Source organism: Chiroxiphia lanceolata, chromosome 1 (genome assembly GCF_009829145.1).
Source record: "Chiroxiphia lanceolata isolate bChiLan1 chromosome 1, bChiLan1.pri, whole genome shotgun sequence".
NCBI classification, from domain to species: domain Eukaryota; kingdom Metazoa; phylum Chordata; class Aves; order Passeriformes; family Pipridae; genus Chiroxiphia; species Chiroxiphia lanceolata.
The window spans coordinates 58,626,410-58,638,789 of record NC_045637.1 but is presented as its reverse complement, the minus strand read 5'-3'; positions in this window follow the sequence as shown (position 1 = coordinate 58,638,789).

The window sequence follows — 12,380 nt, the reverse complement described above, 5'->3', positions numbered from 1 at the left end:
AACAGCTTGGTTCTAACAGCAATTATACACTTATTTCCTGTATATATAAAAGTAAGTCAATTTGCAAACATTTTTACTCTGAATAATGTTATACGCTTATTTAGTTGAAGAAACTACTTGAATAAAAAGCCAGGAAGTGAGCGAGTGGATAACCCTAAAACTTTAAATTCTATTTTGAAGTCTGTGAGGCAAAATACAATAATAACCTCATGTACTAGAATAAATGTGTATTTTGTCCACTGGGCTCACCAGACAAGACACGCAACAAATACAGAGACACTGATGAACTACACATGTACCCTCTGCAGAATATTGCCTGGATTTTGTTATCTATTGCACAACGTTACTGAGGGATTAGAATTAGTAGAGATGGCATTAAAATGTAAAATTTAGTTCTGCAATTATGAAGCTGATTTCACCCTTATGTTGAATGTTCAACTATTTTTACTTTAAATAGGCTTTTTTCTCTCATTTGTAACAATCAAAATATTAAATAACTCCTCACATTTAGAAAGAAAGAAAAATCACAATTGAGATTCCTCCTTAGTTTATGTCTTCACAGAATCGCCAAATAGGAAGGAACCCACAAAGATCATCAAGTCCAAATCCTGGCTCTGCACAGGGCCATCCCCAAGAGTCACACCATGTGCCCAAGAGTATCATTCAAATGCTTCTTGAACTCTGTCAGGCTTCGTGCTGTGACCACTTCCCTGGAGAGCCTGTTCCAGTGCCCAACCACCCTCGGGGTGCAGCACATTTTTCTAATATATAACCTAAACCTCCCCTGATACAATTTCAGGCCATTCCCTTGGGTCTCATCACTGGTCATCACAGAGAAGAGATCAGTGTCTACCCCACCTCTTCCCCTTACAAGAAGTTGTAGACTGCAATGAGGTCTCCCCTCATTGCAGTCTCTTCTTCTCCAGGCTGAACAGACCAAGTGACCTCAGCCACTCCTCAAACGGCTTCCTCTCAAGGCCCTTCACCATCTTCATTGCCCTCCTTTGAATGGTCTCTAATAGCCTAATATCATTCTTATATTGTGGTGCCCAAAACTGCATACAATATTCAAAGTGAGACCACACCAGTGCAGAGCAGAGAGGGAGAATTACCTCCATTGACTGACCGGTGATGTTTTACCTGATCCCACCCCCTGGACACGGCTGCCAGGGCACTGCTGACTCATGTTCAACTTGCCATTGACCAGAACCCCCAGGTCCCTTTCCATGGCACTGCATTCCAGCATCTTGTTCCCCAGTCTGTACGAACATCCGGGGCTGCCCCATCCCAGATGCAGAATCCAGCACTTTCCCTTAAATTTCATATGGTTGGTGATTGCCTACTCCTCTAATTTGTCAAGGTCTCTCTGCAGGACCTTCCTGCCTTCAGGGGAGTCAATAGCTTCTCACAGTTTTGTGCCATCTACAGAGTTGCTTAGTATCCCTTCCAGCCCTGTGGAACACCACTAGTGACAGGTCACCAATCTGATGTCTTCTGCTATATTACCTTAGTCTTTCAACAGTATACACAACAAAAACACATAGCGAAGCACGGTGAGACGATTTAGGAATAGAATTTTGACTCATGCCTGAATTATTTTGGATTTATGAGCTTAATTCTGGCTTCTATAGCTTTTGCAAATACTTTTGGGGTAGCTGCACTTCATGAATTTTCAGATTCTGATTTCAATTTCACTCCCATCCTTTTGGCACAATTTCCCAGATACTATAGGTGTTATTTCTGATTTATATTAATATTAGTATAGTAAGACTTAGTGCCAGAACAATTCTGGAAGAATATTCTAAAATGCCTCATGCCTGTCAGCTAATTATGTCTTTGAAGACTTTTATTTTTAACATAATAGGCATTAAAGCATGTATTTATACAGTTAAATTTTATATATAAATTATTCTTTAATTCTTAAAATATAGAAGATTGTTCAGGCACTTGCATATTATTGACTGATGTTATTCCTCTTTTCTGTAGTTCCCACAGAATTACAGAGTGAATTTTAACAATAAATGGTTATCATGATAGAAGGGAAGCTATTGCAGGCTTTTCATTAAAATTGTCTGCCATGAAAGAGAAAGTAGTAGAAAATAATGAGATGAAAAACAATTCTTTAGTTATAAGAGGACTCCATTACCTTCTAGATGTTATCTGTCATTACACCAACAGCTAAACACTTTTCTACAGAATGCATAATGTTTTTAACTATTTCTTTGGGGATTTATTTTAAAAACACATCCACAGTAAAGATATGCAAATATCACTGGAACTGGACAAAGAAGGGGCAGAGACTTTGTGGTTGTTACTACAGCTAAAGACCAGATTGTGAAAGATGATGTCCCCGCACAGAAGATCTGTTGCTCTGGGATAGTAATCCATGCACAAGACCAATAAAATGGGAAAAAATCTTCCATGACCTAAACTTTTCACTGTTCAAAATACCAAAATTATCACGGAAAAGTTGGGTGTCAGGTCAGCTCTGTATATTCTCTTGGAATTTACTGTAGAAAAAACATTGTAAGATTTCACTATTAAGGTTCCTCAAGCTCACCAAGTTTTTAAGTCCTTTTTTAATGTACTTATGAATTGCGCATCATTCCGTAGGTGTTCTTCAGAAAAAATTTGTTAGCTTTTTTTCAAGTTACTTCTCTTTTTTTACTGAAAACTATGGGACAGCAGATATGGCAATTAATTAAGGACGCAATGGGAAAATATAACTAGTGATTGCACACTTAGATGACAACACAAACTTAGTAGGACATAACCAGACCCTGCAACTGACATCCCAGTTTTCATTGGAGGACTCACTGGACTTAAGAGTGCTTCCAACAGGCACCTTTTTCTCACGTCCCTTTTCAGAAATTCCCTAGAGTCATAAAATCATTTTGGTGGGAAAACACCTCTAAGGTCATAGGGCCCAACCATTAAGCTAGCACCATTGAATTAACCGTTAAACCATATCCCCAAGTGCCACATCCATATGCTTTCTGAATACTTCCAGGGATGGTGATTCCACTGTTTCTCTGGGCAACCTGTCCCAGTGCCTGACCACCCCTTCAGTAAAGAAGATTTTCCCTAATATCCAATCTACACCGCCCCTGCTGCAACCTGAGGCCATTTCCTCTTGTCCTATTGCTAGAAGCCTGGGAGAAGAGGCTGACTCCCACCTTGCTACAATCTCCTTTCAGGTAGTTGTAGAAATGAGAAGGTTCACCTGTAAGCTGCCTTTTCTCCAGGTTAAACAACCCCGGTTCCCTCAACCACTCTGTTAGACACCAGATCAGTGATAATTGCGTCAGAATAACCTTATGGAGGGTATGCGTGCGTGTGTGTATGTGGAGGGGGAAGGGATGGGTTGAACCTCATGGAGGTGGGTGGCGTCGTATCCCTCATGGGAGGCCCCTGGAACACACACGGGGAAGCCCCAGGGTAGCTGTCAGTCACAAACAGCCTGGGAAAACTATAACACAACACACCTCCTGGAGCCCCTAACCCTGCTCGGATTGGCAGGGACAGTGAGGACACTGCCCCTCACCCTGGCCTGGAACCCCAGAGTGGCTGATGGGTCAGACACCCCACCTGGAAGGATTGGCCATAGGACCAGAGGAGATAAAATGAAAGGCATATGTTTGCCACGTGTCTCAGCCCTGCCATTGGACTTGTGAGAGCTGGTCTTCCACAAGGTTCTAGTGGTAGCTATATTATCTACCTCTCCCTCTTTCTCCATCTCTCTTCTTGCTCCCTCTGCTTCTCTTTCTTTGTTCCTTTCTTGATGTTTTGGGTGGCTTGGAGCTGGAGGGATTGGATTTTGACTTAAGTGTCGTGGACTGATTGGGTCTTCAATGTTGCAGATTAGTATGTGCTGAGTTGGTGTTGTGGTGGAACATTTTGCCTAGGTTGTGTAGTGCCCTTTTTCTACCTTTGCCAAGTTCCCTTATTTTCTCCCCTAAATTAATAAAGAAACCCCTCGGGATCAAGTCCATGACTTATTCTCTTAACACTATCTCAAGGTATTAAAGAACCCTATATCTATATCTATATTATCTATATCTATATCTATTAGAATAAAACTCCTAGCTGAGCCCTTGAGTCCACAGCTCTGGGGCTGGAGTCTTACACACTCCTTGTAAGACTTGTGCTCCAAACTGTTCACCAGCTATTCTGTCCTTTTCTGGACTTGTTCCAGCACCTCAATGTCTTTCTTATAGTGTGGGGCCCAAAACTGAACGCAGGATTTGAGATGCAGCTTCACAAGCGCTGATTACAGAGGGGAAATCACTTCCCTGGTCCTGCTGGCCACATCATTTCTGATACAAGCCAGGATGACAGGCCTTCTGGTCCACCTGGGCACACTGCTGGCTGGTATTCAGCTGCCGTCGACCAGCACCCCCAGGTCCTTTTCCAATGGGCAGGTTTCCAGCCACCTTTTCCCCAGACTGTAGCGCTGTGTGGAGTTGTTATGACCCAAGTGCAGAACTCAGCCTTGTTGAACCTCATACCATTAGACTTGGCCCACCAATCCAGCCTGTCCAGATCCCTCTGTAGGGCCTTCATACTCTTCTTTATTTGCTTTCACATAACCACCTAAAAACTATGACCTTTCTAGGTTCAGAACATTATGTAGCTTTACCAAAAACGCACACAAGCAGTTGAGGCCTCCTGTGCCTCCATTTTCATGAGCATCTATAGCATAGTAACACCCAGTTTCCAGCTTATCAATTGTCCTGGCATCCTTGCTTGAAATACCTCCTGGAAGGTCGGCAACACTGGCAGGCCACTGCTTGGCAGCATTGTTTTTGATTTCCAGTCCGTTGAAATAGATTGAAATGTAAGTATTATGTGTCCAATCATGTAGACTTTAAGGATTATTTATATGAGCCTTTTTAGATAAGAAGATATTTGTAACAATTATAATTTCTTGTGGACATAGATGTAATCAGGGTCCACAATCTATTTATCTATCTAAATCAAAAGGGCTCACCATGGCTTTTTTTTTTAGTATAGTAGTCTGACCAAATATTAGTTGTTACTGAGAAAAAAATTACAAAAGGCTTTTTCAAAAAAATTTCAAAACTATATAAGTTCATATACATTTATTGTTGGGTTTTTTTATTCCATCAACAAACAGGATAAAAAGTGGTACTTGAGAGTACTTGCAGAAGATTACTTGCTTACCAAATTTCTTTTCCAGATAAAAAGTAGAGAGCTTTTCATCATCATCATTTTTTAGGAAAAAAAAGGGGAGGGAAAAAGAGCAATATTCAAGAATGACAAATTGAGAAAGCTTTATTAAAATATAAATTGCTTCAACTGAGAGGATTTTTTTTTTGGAAATGGATCTAACAGCTTAAAGGTCCTATTTCTCTCCATCTATTGCATTATTCATCAAATAATTAGAGCACAACTTTAGTCTCTACACATATCAAAGAAAGTAAATTTTTTTTCTTTCAGCTTTACAGCAGATTTTTCTGTTCGAATACCTGGTACTGATTAGTTTTTGGTATGAGCAGCCTGTTTTTTTGTATCTGTTCATATTGAAATAATGTCAAGAAACTACATTAAACAGATTAAATTGTAATGTATTTCAAACATTTCTTTTATATATCAAAAACATACTCTGATTCCAGCTAAAGGCAAAGAAAAGCTACTGTTTAATGTTTAAGAACTACACTAGACACTAATGCTTATCAGTATAGCAACCATATAAAACACACACCTATGAAAAAGTACTGGTACAGTAGTGGGTTCTTTTGTTCTCTGAGAATGTGAATAATCAACTGAAGTATCCCATAGGCAGTCACTGTTTCCTATAGATGAATGAAGTTTCATGTTTGGATCAGAATTATCAAAGCTCCAGGACAAAGCGTCAGGGCTCCAGGAATGCTGTAATGTGATTGTTCAAAATCATAGCTTTTTAGAAATTACATACTGAGAAAAACACTTAAATCATTGAAGTGTTTTTCAAAACCTTGATCAGAATCTCTAAGGGATGTGTAGCAATGGCTGTTACTTTCTTTAATGGATTCTAAATTCAGTCTTAAAGACTGATATTTTCAGCTCTCTTCTTTCCACTCTCCCAGACTATCCTTCAGAAACAATGTATATTACAGGGATTTTTTTCTGAGCATGATACCCAGTCCCCTGATTTATCTGGATGCTTAGATTTCTTTATCCTCTGATGTGTTCAGTCACAAGAAGAATTCTAGAGGAATAACCTTTTGTCACTGCAGTGACTGCACTGGAGGCACCAACTCTAATAATATCCTAGTGCTCCCATACCCTCCACCTCTAAAAGCAGTGCTGGCAGACAGCACATATGTGGCACAGTGGCACTGATGCTCCCTGGCTCCTCATCCCCACAGCTCACAAGTGTTGAAGGAACCCTATAACCAACTGTCCTCAAGTGCCAGCACCAGTATCAGAAATTATTTTTGTCACCTGGAGCATGGTGACCTACTTTTGATTGCCCTGTCCATGGTCCTGCTCATGTAGACCCAACTGCAGAGTAACAGGTACTAGATTAGAACTTTTTTGATGTGCAGCTTCTTCCAATGCAAAATCATCAGTGACAACTTTATCACAGTCTTAGGGAAGAAAATATGCTTCTTCCACACAGACTTCTGATCTGATTGTTTTCAATACACAGCGTGTGGGAGTTTTATATCTCACATCTGTTGGAAGGGCAGCAGTGGAAAGTTTTAGTAGGTTTCTTCAATCACTAAGACAACTCTGTTTCAACCCTCCATGGAAATGCTGTGATGCCTACCTGTTAAAATAACTGCTATATTCTTTTGGGGTTTCTTCTGTGGTTATATTCCATAATTTTCTTTATTATTAAATTTAAAGTCGGTGGTCATTTGTTTTGAGAAACTTGAGATATTTTGCGAATCCCCAGCAGTGATGCAAACATGTGAGGCATATCTTTCATGTTTATCACTAAATCTATAAATTAGAAAACATCTTTTACAAAACCCTTTCAATTTTCCTGTATGTTAGAAAATAGAAATAACTTCAGACCTTAGTACACTTCCCTGATAGCTCTCTGAAGCCTCTTTGCTATGATTAGGCAGTCTTCATAAGCCACCTGTCAACCAGAGGGTGATTGTTTCTTTTTTTGCTTTCCAATGCAATACCAGCACTGAACATTTATATAGTAACATAAATAATTTCCACTTCTGATGTGGCTTGACAACTCATTGTCAATTAGCAATTTTGCCATTCCTTATTAATACAGTAACTTTACTTGCAAGGATTATTTTGAGATGTTAACCTTGGATTCAGAGATTTCAAGTTTTAGGTGGTAGCTTTGTATATTGCCTACTGCTGCTACTTACTACTGTTTTCCTAATTGATTCATCAATATATTTGGATTAAACTCTCTACATAGACAGAATCACTTGCTGAAAAAATTTTTCCACATCTTTTGACCATAAATAAGTTTTGTTACTGTTAACTAGGTTATGTGGGTTTTCTACAGCACTAAAACAACTATTCTTCATTGCTATAGAAGTCTTCTCTTGATTGTTTTAAGTTTCTGATAATTATCTTGAGTATTATTGAATAATTTATTGTTACTCTATGAGTATTAATACTACTAAATCAAGGAGTGGTATGGCTTCAACAAAAATATTTTAGATATTTTTAAGTTATCTGGCTTACATCCTTAAATATTTCTTCGTTTCCTGATGGTTTTTTGTCAAAGATAGCTTTAGGTTTCATTGCTGTAAGAAAGATAATTTAAGTATGCTCTTGCAAAAAAAACTGTTAATATTAAAGTTATTGGTCAACTCTTAACTTGGGCATTTAAATCAGAACCATAGACAGCAGTTAAAATCCATGCAATATGGAGGGACAACACAAAATTAAATAAATGTTTGATAGTACTGTATGTTGAGTGATGAACCCTTCTGAAAATAAAAAATAATGGTATTTGAAACTAAGCATGATTTTTGGAGAGGAACTTTGTGAACTGAAAGTATTTCAGACAATATTTCCATTTTTAGATGGAATCTTTGAGGAGGATTTCAGGCATGGATGAAAAAAGTAAGGATTGTGAGGACAGAGGAAGACTGAACCTAAGAATGCAGAAACTGAAAGCCATTTTAAAACAATACGACAAATTAAAAAAAAACCCAAACCTAAATAATTATTGTTTAATTTAGAAAGAAAGTAAATTACACATTTTATTAATGCAGAAGATGGAACGCAGACCAAACACTTCTAGCTAACAAAAAAAATACATACAGCACCTCGTGACAGAGCAAGTCTAATTCAAATAGAGCAAATTTAATTCTTTCCAGATCATGCCAGATTCAACAAAATATTTTTTGCCTTTTTTTCCTAGATATTATATTATGACTATTTAAGTTATTTTGTGTTCTTGAACTGTGGATACAGGAGTAATTTCACTTTAATTATGCCAAATGAATGCAAATTTGAGCTGTTTAGATACTTTGGTCACTATGTGTTCATGATTATTCAGGGTTGAAGTATCATTTATTCAAGAGTACACAAAAGTCAAAATCAGCCTCTAGATATCAGTAGTCATTTTCTGTATTCTTAGGTTCCAAAAGGTGGAGTTTTGGTCACCTATCTTGAACAAATTTCTAAATAAGCAAACAGAATAGGAAACTGAAAGAAAATCTTTAACTCAAGTACCTCGACATTAAAGTTATTCTACAAAGAGCTCAAAATATTCACTTCAAGCTTACATTTAATTTCAACTTTAAATTTTACCTCTTTGTGTTGTTTCTGTTTAAGTTCCATTTAAGAAAATAATGCATTTTTAAAGTTCATTTTACATAAAAGTATATGAAAGGCATACGATATGTAGGCATTCTACTTTTTAATAAAGTGTTTTTTAAAATGTAATAACTCTGCAATAGGGAATAGGAATGAGGAAACTCACGAAGTAGTGGAAAGTAATTTATCTTCACAGTCTTGTGTCTTTACAATGCTTGGCTTCTGTTTTGCTATGATTTCATTTTTGGCTTTTAATTTTCTGTCTGTGTACCACATGCAAAAGTCAGCTCTTTAATATTTTACCCTAATCCGAAAAAAAGTGAAATATCACTCACCTAACAATTATCTGATCAATATTTTAATCAAGTAAAGAGAAATTTTTCTAACTCCACAGAAATATTACAATTCACTCTGTTAACACTTCTTTTTTCTCTACAAAGAATGATGAACAAACCTACATCATTCAGCCAGTAATGTTGCTCAATGGACAAAGGTACAAATTAGTAAACTGAAGGTGTGAGAACAATGAACAGTGAGATTAGGACTCATTACTTTGCAGAAATTTTAAGGAAAAAAATAAGTACTTCATGAAGAATGTTTTTCTTTCCAATTTTTTCTAATAATTTTTATTTATTTCAAATAACAATAGAAGACAGAAGAAGAAAGAAAGAAAAGCTTAAAATAGTGTTTTTATTTGTATGTGTACCATTCTTAAAGCATGTTGAAAGATCAGAAAGAATTCCAGGGCTTTCATGGAGGTATTAAACAGGTTCTTAGACAGGTTCATGGTTTGTTTTCAAAGCTTTGTGCTAGTGAGAACTCAAAAAAGCCAGAAAATCAGCTTATAGTCACAGCTAAAGAAATATTCGGAACTGAAAGTCTCCTATGAGAATTTTTTGGATGGCAGATGGTTGAAATGGTTAAAATCTTTAATTTTCATTGTGTAAGTTTGTAATCTTTTAAGAAACTCCTGTACTCTTCTTATACATTTTATATGCTCCTCATTGCCTCACCATTTCTTACTCTTGGTACTTCATAATAAAATTTACCTTCATAAGAATGAAAGAACAGCCATACATCATTAAATCAAAGTTTCACCCAACTCAGTATCCACAGTGTCAATTAGTGTATACATAGGGGAAAGCACAGGAAAGAAGACATGTGTAACATGATTTTCCCTTGTTAAACCTTTACAATAAGATTATGTTAAGTACAAGGACATCAGTAGCAATATTGTAACACTTGTACTTCCAGTGCATGTCCCCTAGAGGCTAAACAACAGTTTTCTTATTCGCTCCACAGGAGCAGTACCTTTTAAAGGGCAAATAGCATCTCATTAAAATCTGTAGAAAAAAAAATATTTAGAAAAAAGTTACGTCAAAAATAATATTTGATTTTTTTCTTTCAGGATTCACTACAGAAAAAAATGTTATTCAAATAAGAGATAGTTTAACAATAAATCATATTAATATGAAGCAGTTACCCCTTAAATTGAGCCAAAGAAAAACTGTTAAATGAGATACAGTTAACCTAGCTCCTTAAATCCCAATTCAGAAGTCATGACATTCTAAATCTGTAGCTGTTTGAGCAGTGGTTAGGTGAATTAAATAAAAGAGTTTGCCCATTTCAAATATGTTCAATACCTATTTCTCTCTGCTTAATCTGTGTTTTTATTAACTGACACTGGTTATTAAAGTCTTATATAAAACAGACTTAAATTCAAATGTAGTGTTGTTCTTCATTTGGAATGAGTCTTCAATTTCTTTTCAGCTAAGAATATTTCTAGATGCAGCAGTATAAAACTTAGATTTCCTGAGATGACAGAATTATTTAGTTCCATTTTGCAATGAAGCCCCCAAATATTAAGGTACTCAGAAGCAAATGTTAAAAACAAGTTATATTTCATATTGATTAAACATTGAATATAAGCAATGTTGAAATATTTTGCTTCATTTTTGTAACCTTTTTTTTTTTTTTTTGAGGTGCATATTTATATGTTTCAATCCAGTCGAAACAGGATATTTTCTTCCCCTATTCTGTTTCTTCCTGCTAATAGAAAACATTGTATTTAAAATTAGATATCTGGTTATCTCTTTTCTAAATACTACAAATCCAAGGTCTGCTGTCCTTTTTCACCCAACATGTAAGGAAAGCATTACTTCAATCAGTGGCAAATGTGTCAGAACGGGGATGCGGAGGGTAAACAGGAACAGCTGGTTGAGCAAAGGTGGCAAGGGATAATAGAGTTAGAAACTAAGGCTGCAGACAAAACGAAGAATAAAGTTAGGAAATAAGGTACAGAGAGGGTTTCAGCTCATTTTAAAAACTGGCCAATAGCCTCTGCACAAATACTTGGGGATCATAAGATTCTGTTCAGTTAAGGTCTTCTCTCCTGCAGCAGCCAGTGACTGACTATTTTGGAAATTATTTCCTGCTTGGGAAAAGACTCTTCTGCAGTTAGGCAATAGGTCATTGCAATGGGCTTGTTTAGCTTAAGAAAACTAGTATGCAAGTTTTAGAAGATCTTTGATGGAAATTTGATAAATTCCAGGAGAAATGAGAACAGGGAAAGTCAGTGTGAGTTGAAAAAAAGGCAGTTCATACTGATGTGCAAGTCAATATCTTTCCTTGTAATAGAATCAGATATTCTAGACAAAGTGAAAACACTGAAACCAATGGTTAGGTTTTTCTTAAATCTGGCTAGAGAATTAAATATCTAATTAAGATTCTCAGTCAATGTTATTTTAATTGACTAATACATCATTCTGTTAACACTAATGGTAAATTAAATATGCTTGATCAATATTCAAACAATGAATTCTGGTTAATTGACATTGATCTTAATGGCCATTACTTTAAAATATTAGCTGATGTACATCCACAGCTGTAGAGATTACATATTACAATATTAATTTTCAGGATATCATTTGCAAGAAACATTAGTAATAGTTAGTGACTTTTCCTTATATATGAAGAGGAATTGCAACCAATCATCCCAGAAAATAAAATTAAATTATCGCCTTACAAATAATATATTATTTTTCTCATTACATTGTTTTCCCTTTTCCGCTAAAGTAACTACTCTGAAAAATTAAAGACTTCTAAATCATAATTTACAAACTATGTTGAATTATGCTTACATATAAAATGAATTAAATGGATTAATTAAGAAAAACAATTGTAATAAAATGCAAGTAAGTAGAGAAAAAGAAAGCTATAGACTAAGAAATTGAGATCAGATACCCAATTGTTGGATACACAAAACTCTTAATGCCCTGTAGAATGAGTGGAATTTAAAGTCATTCAGACCAGAATTTCCAGAAGGGGATAGCAGTAATTAATATCTCATTTTCCAGATGCTTGAGAAGAGTGAGCTTCAAGGAAAACAATACTCAAAGGATGATCCCTAGCACTTTTTGAAATCCCTGTCAATAGTTATTTCCTTGTTAGTAAAGACCAAAATACTATTAATTTCTAGTTTAAATTTTGGTCTTGTTTCATTTTAGATAACTAATAGAATCATGGTTCGAGAAGTCATTTGACATTTATTTGTACCCTATTATTTAGATTAATGTAGCAGGTAAATTCTAAGAGTTCATCACTATTTTAATTAGGGTTTTAATCAAGTT